The sequence below is a fragment of the Pseudorca crassidens genome, chromosome X (assembly GCF_039906515.1).
Source record: "Pseudorca crassidens isolate mPseCra1 chromosome X, mPseCra1.hap1, whole genome shotgun sequence".
Taxonomy (NCBI): domain Eukaryota; kingdom Metazoa; phylum Chordata; class Mammalia; order Artiodactyla; family Delphinidae; genus Pseudorca; species Pseudorca crassidens.
The window spans coordinates 119,767,917-119,775,323 of NC_090317.1; positions in this window are offsets into that span (position 1 = coordinate 119,767,917).

A 7,407-nucleotide genomic window follows, 5' to 3' on the forward strand; every position below is an offset into this window, starting at 1 on the left:
TGCTGATGACACAAACCCTCCGGTATCAGAGGAGAAATACATTCAGGGACTCTGTGGGTGGCAAAGGAAACAACACCTCCCCACCTCTCTTCCCACCAGCCACTTCCAAATCCTCCACTGCCATCATCACCCATGCCAGGGGCAAGAATCAGAGCGGCAACAGAGAGCTTGGCAATTATTTAACCTTCCTCCTGCGCTGGAAGCCGGTGCGGTCTTGGAAAACAACATGTGTAAAAATCAGGAAGGCTTAAAGGAATTTTAGAAATAGAGCCTTAGATGAAGTCACAGCTTGCTTGCTCTCTGTCTTTCTTTCTTTTAGTAAATGCAAGAACATCTCTTTTGGAGTGGACATATGTATACGTATAACTGAATCACTTTGCTGTACAGCAGGAACTAACAATATTGTAAATTAACTATACTTCAATAAAATTTTTAAAAAATTAAAATAAAAGAATCAGTGGAGCATATGGGAGAAAAAAAAAAAGAACATCTCTTTTGTTCACCTATACCTCAGCGTCTAAACACACTTTTGTGGGGAGCGATCAGGTTACCTGCGTAAAGCAATGCATCATTTCTCTTGGAGAATAAGGCCAGGGCATAACCTTCTCATCACCATGAGCAAAGAGGCACCCAGGCTGCTCTCTTTCCTCCCTTCCACCCAACCTCGCCTCCCTCCATAGCGGCCCCCTGACCAAGCGTGGAGGTCAATGAGTGATGAGTAACAGTCTCCCTAGCATGACGTTCTGATGAGGCCAGGGCATTGCAAACGGCAGACTGCAAGGAACTTTCCAAAGCAGAGTCTGTTCGAAAACACACTCCACTCCTCCCTCAGGCAACTCAGAAGGGTGCAGGTTGGGTCACAACCAGAATCCCCTCAGAGGTAGAGAGAGAGCGACATCCCTTGAAACAGAACTTGGAGAGAAAGAGCCACATGAAAATGTTGGGCTCACTTTAAATGCACAAGGGGAGAACAAGATTCCCAGGCGTTGAGAACAATTTCTAACCAGCAAACAAATAGGCACTTCATCGCTGAGCCCGTCCCAAGCGTGGCAGCCGGGATCCAATCTGGTACTGTTGGTGGCAGTGGGCAAAGGTCCAGGTTCCCCTAGTTTCTCCCACTGGTTTGTCCATCTCTCAGTTAAATGTGCAGAGTTTGTTTTTAAAAGGCATTGCCAAAGGCTTCTCTCACAGTCTGACTTCTCTGACAGACTGACTTACCGGATCTGTCTTCGGGTGGAGTAAATCAGGGCTGTTAGTAAGTTTGGTGGTCAGAAGCTGAGGAAGTTCCCGTCTGATGCCTTCTGTTTTCTCTAGGAAAATGATGACAAGTTTATTTCCTGCAAATTCAATGCAGGTGGTGTGTGCATGCGCGTGTGTGTGTCTTGGTGGAGGGCAGTGCTGAAGAAAATGGAGAAGTTTGAAAATAACTCTGGCAGAAAACAGGAGAGACATCTAAGGACACAGAGAATGACTATATAACAGTTTTGAGGACCCAGTAAACTTGGACAATCTAACTTGGTATATGCCATTGTCTGAACTTTTTTCCATGCGTGCAGCTACAGATTGAATGAGTCTGAGTGCCAGACTGATCCAGGGTGGGGTTCTGTCAGGCGAGTACAATTAAAAGACAATGAGGACATGGGGTTGAGGAGATTTTCAAGAGAGTGAAGAGTAGCTAGAGGGAAAATCAGGAACAAGATGACCTACAACTCATACGAGGCAGGATACAGCACCCATTCCCACCAGCCAGAGTGGAAAGTCTCAGAATTCATGGGGCATCAGGTACAGTACTCAGATGCCTGTTGACTCAAAAGTGGGAAATAATGAGCCTTAAACTGAATGCTGCCCAGTCCTGCCTAGCAAATCTTAAAAGCAAGACCCAAAAGAATCAAACTGTTTCTAAATAATTTAACCACATCCCAGAAAAAGGGAAAGCAATTTAGAAGAATGCAAAAAAATACCCAACACCCAAGAAGGTAAAATTCACAATGTCTGGAATCTACTTTTAAAAAATATCAGGAAAGCAAAGAAGCAGGAAAAATCAATCAATTGAAACTGACCGAGAAGGGAGAAATGATTGAATTAGTAGACAAACTCATTAAAACAGTTATTATAACTGTATTCCATACGTTCAAGAAGCTAGACGAAAGAGCACAAGTTAACTGGAGACAAAAATGGTAAAAATATAGGCGACTCATAGTTCTTTAAAGCATGCGTGAAGGTTGAAAGCAAAATACATAACACTGTATGATGGGGATCTCAACATAGCTAGATGTAATATATAAAACTATAGTATAAGGGGAAAGGAGAGAGGGATCCATATGGTCGTAAGGTTTCTACATTTTCATCGAAGTAGGAAAACACTGATTCTAAATAAAATGTGAAAACTTAAGCATGCATTTTGCAATCCCTACAGCAGCTACTAAAACATAAGTCAACTGTTTAGAACATACCATAGCACTGACCTGATGAAGGAAATACTACCTCTGCTGCAACAAAAAAGCTAATAAAATATCATAAAACTACCATCACCACAATTATTGCTCTAGGACAGGGGGTAAGCAAACTATGGCCCATGGGCCAAATTTTTATAAATAAAGTTTTATTGGAAAACTGCCATGCTCATTCATTTATTTATTGTATATGCTGGTTTTCATGCTACAATGGCAGACTTGAATAGTTGCAACAGAGACCACATGGCCCTCAAAGCCACAAATATTTACTATCTGGCATTCTATAGAAAAAGTTTATTCAAATATCTTTGATATCGCTTATATGTGGAATGTAAAAAAATGATAAAAACGAACTTATTTACAAAACAGAAACAGATTCAGAGATTTAGAAAATAAACTTATGGTTACCAAAGGGGAAAGGTGGTGGGGAGGGATAAAACGGGGGTTTGGGATTGACATATACACATTACTGTACTTAGAATAGATGGTCAACGGGGACGTACAATATAGTGTGGGGAACTCTACTCAGTATTCTGTAATAACTTCAATGGGAAACGAATTTGAAAAAGAATAGATATATGTACATGTATAACTGAACCACTTTGCTGTACACCTGAAACTAACACAACACTGTAAATCAACTATACTCTAATATAAAATAAAAATTTTAAAAAAGGAAAAAGTATGTTACCTCCTGCTCAATTATCATACAGCCTCAACAAAACAAAAGCCCCATGATCTGTTCCTCAACACCCGTGAAGGGAGGGCTTCATACAGGGACCACTGTAAATGCTGCTGCAGAGAAACAAAACTCTACAACTGTGTGTGCCATGAGAAGCATGGTGTCCGCCTCACTTCCACTTAACAAATCTCTCAGGGAGGTTATCTTCACGGCAAAACCTAGGACACATATGGAATCCAAGCTATAAGAGAAAATGAGAAATGACTTTAGCTTTCAAATCCCCAGCATGCAGTAAGGCACGCTACAGAGGGTTGGAATGGAAGTGAGTGGGCAATTCGTACTGTCAAACCGTCCACCCTGGTGGTCATTCAAAATAAGGAATCCACAATCAAGCCAACAGAAGGGGGACCAGGAGAAGGTTTAAAGCGGAGAATAAAAGGCAAGTTACTTCTATTATTTAATTTTTATTGAGATGTAACTCACATACCATAAAATTCACCCTTTTAAAGTGTATGATTTAGTGATTTTTAGTAATGTTCACAAAGTTCTGCAACCATCACTACTATCTAATTCCAGAATATTTTATCACCCCAAAGATAAACCCCATACCCATTAACAGTCACTCCCTATTTGCCTCTCCTTCCAACCCCTGGCAACCGCTAATCTACATTCTGCCTCTACGGATTTGCCTACTGTGTACCTTTCATATAAAGAGACTCATGCAATATGTGGCATTTTGATTTGCAGCAACATGGATGGACCTAGAGATTATCACACTAAATGAAGCAAGTCAGACAGAGAAAGACAAATACCATATGATATCACTTACAAGTGGAATCTAAATTACGACACAAATGAACTTATCTACGAAACAGAAACAGACTCACAGACATAGAGAACCAACTTATGGTTATCAAAGTGGAAAGGTGGTGGGGAGGGATAAATTAGGAGTTTGGGATTAGTAGATACAAACTATTACATATAAAACAGATAAACAACAAGGTCCTACTGTATAGCACAGGGAACTATAATATCCTATAATAAATCATAATGGCAAGAATATGAAAAAGGATATATATATTCTTTTTACGTATATAACTCAATCACTTTGCTGTATACCAGAAACTAACACAACATTGTAAATCAACTATACTTCAATTTAAAAAAATACGTGGCAGCTTGTGTCTGACTCCTTTTACTTAGCATGATGTTGCAAGGTTCATCCATGTTGTAGCCTGTTTGTCAATACTTCATTCCTTTTATGGATATGTATAGACACACCATATTTTGTTTATCTCTTCTTTGATTGATGGATATTTGGGGTGGTTCCACTTTGGGGCTACTATAAATAATGGTGCTATGAACATTTGTGTACAAGTTTTTGCATGGACATTTCAATTCTCTCGGGTATATGTGTAGAAGTGGAATTGCTAGGTCACGTGGTAACTCTCTGTTTAACTTTTTGAGGAACGGCCAAATTGTTTTCCAAAGGAGCTGCACCATTTTACAATCTTAACAGCTTTGTACAAGGGTTCTAATTTCTCCACATTATTGCAAAATTTGTTATCTTTTGCTTTTTCTTTCCTATTACCAACCTAGTGTGTATGAATGGTATCTCATTATGGTTTTGACTTGTATTTCCCTAATGACTAACGGTGTTGAACATTTTTTCACGTGTTTGTTGGCCATTTGTATATCCTATTTAGAGAAAAATCTATTCAAAGACTTCACCCATTTAAAAAATTGGGTTATTTGATTTTTATTGGTGAGTTGTAAGAGCTCTTTACATGTTCTGGTTACTGGTCCATTATCAGATAAATGATTTGTAAATATTTTGTTCTATTTTGTGAGTTGTCTTTTCACTTTCTTGATAGTGTCCTTTGAAGCACAAAAGTTCTTGGTTTGATGAAGTCAAAATTATCTATTTTTTTCTTTCATCACTTATGTTTTTGCTATCATAGCTAAGAAACTATTGTCTAATTCAAGAATATGAAGATTTATTTATGTGTATACTCTCTTCTAAGAGTTTTATAGTTTTAGCTTTTGCATTCAGGTTTTTGGTCCATTTTTAGGTTAAATTTGGCATATGATGTGAGGTAGTGGTCCAACTTCATTCTTTTGCATATGGATATCTAGTTGTCCCATCACCATTTATTGGAAAGGCTATTCATACCTTATCGAATTGTCTTGGCATCCTTGCAGAAAATCAATGGATCATAAATGTAAAGGTTTATTTTTGGAATCTCAGTTCTACTCCATTGATCTATATGTCTATACTCATACCAGTACCACACCATCTTGATTACTGTTGCTCTGAAGTATTATAAGTTTGCAACTGGAAAGTGTGAGTCTTCCAACTTCGTTTTTCTTTTTCAACATTGTTTTAGCTGTTCTGGGTATTTTTTTTTTTTTTTTTTTTTTTTTTTTGCTGTACGCTGACCTCTCACTGTTGTGGCCTCTCCCGTTGTGGAGCACAGGCTCTGGACGCGCAGGCTCAGTGGCCATGGCTCACGGGCCCAGCCGCTCCGTGGCATGTGGGATCTTCCTGGACCGGGGCACGAACCTGTGTCCCCTGCATCGGCAGGCGGACTCCCAACCACTGCGCCACCAGGGAAGCCCTGTTCTGGGTATTTTGAGTTTCCATGTGAATTTTAGGAGAAGCTTGTCAATTTTAGCTTTAAAAACAAAGCAGCTAAGATTTTTATAGGGACTGTGCTCAATCTATAGATCAATGTTGTAATCTTAACAACATTAAGTCTTTCAATCCATGAACGTGAGATGCCATTCCATTTATTTAAGTCTTCTTTAACTTCTTTCAGTGATGTTTTGTACTTCCTAGGGTACAAGTCTTACACGTCTTTTGTTCAATTTACTCCTAAGCATTTTATTCTTTTTATTTCTTTTGTAAATGGAATTATTTTATTTTATTTTACTTTTGGATTCTTCATTGCTAGTGTATAGAAATACAATTGATTTTTTAATATTGATCCTTTGTCCTGCAATTTTGCTGACCTGTTGATTAGCCCTAATTGTGTGTGTGTGTGTGTGTGTGTGTCTGTGTCTGTGAGAACTCCTCAGGATTTTCTACATACAAGATCATGTCATCTGCAAACAGAGGTAGTTTTACTTCTTCTTTTCCAATCTAGATACCTTTTATTTTTTTTTACTTGCCTGACTGCCCTGGCAATAACGTCCAGTTAACTGTTGAATAGAAGTAGCAAGAAGGGGACACCCATCTTGTTCCTGTTCTTAGGGAGAAAGCTTTCAGTCACAAGTATGGTGTTAGCTGTGGGCTTTTCATAGATGCCCTATACCAAGTTAAGGAAGTTCCCTTCTATTCCTAGTTTGTTGAGTGTTTTTTTTTTTATAATGAAAAGGTCTTGAATTTTGTCAAATGCTTTTTCTTTGTCTATTGAAGTGATTATGGGGTTCTTCTTCTTTATTAATATGATGTATTACATTGATTGATTTTCATACATTGACACCATCTTGCATACGTGGGATAAATATCACTTGGTCATAGTGTAAAATCCCTTTTATATTTGGATTTGGTTTCCCAGTGTTTTGGAGAGTATTTATGCATCTATAATCATAATGGATATTGGTCTATAGTTTCTTTTCTTGTAACGTCTTTGGTTTTGGTATGAGGATAATACTGACCACATGGAATGAGTTGTTAAGAATTCCCTCCTTTCTATTTTTTGGAAGAGTTTGCAACAGCTTGGTGTTACTTCTTCCTTAAACACTTAGTAGAATTCATGAGCAAAGTCATCTGGTCACGGGACTTACATTGTGGGAAGTTTTTTGATTCCTGATTCAATGTTTTTACTTATATTTAGATTTTCTATTCCTGCTTGAAACAGTTTCAGTACTTGTATCTTTCTGGGAATTTACCCATGCCATCTAGGTTATCCAATTTGTTGGCATATAATTGTTCATATTATTCCCTTCTAATCCTTGTTATTTTCATAGGGTCAGTAGCAATGTCCTCACATTCGTTACTCACTTTAGTAATTTGAGTCTTCTCTTTTTTTCTTGCTCAATCTAGATAAAGGTTGGTCAATTCCGTTGATCTTTTCAAAGACCCAGCTTTTGGTTTCATTGATATTTCTCTATTGTTTTTCTATTTTCTATTTCATTAATTTCCACTCTAATCTTTGTCATTTCCTCCCTTCTGCTTGCTTTGTGTTTAGTTAGTTCTTCCTTTTCTAATTTCTTAAGGTAGAAAATTAGGTTATTTATTTGAGATGATTCTTTTTTTAATATAGGCGT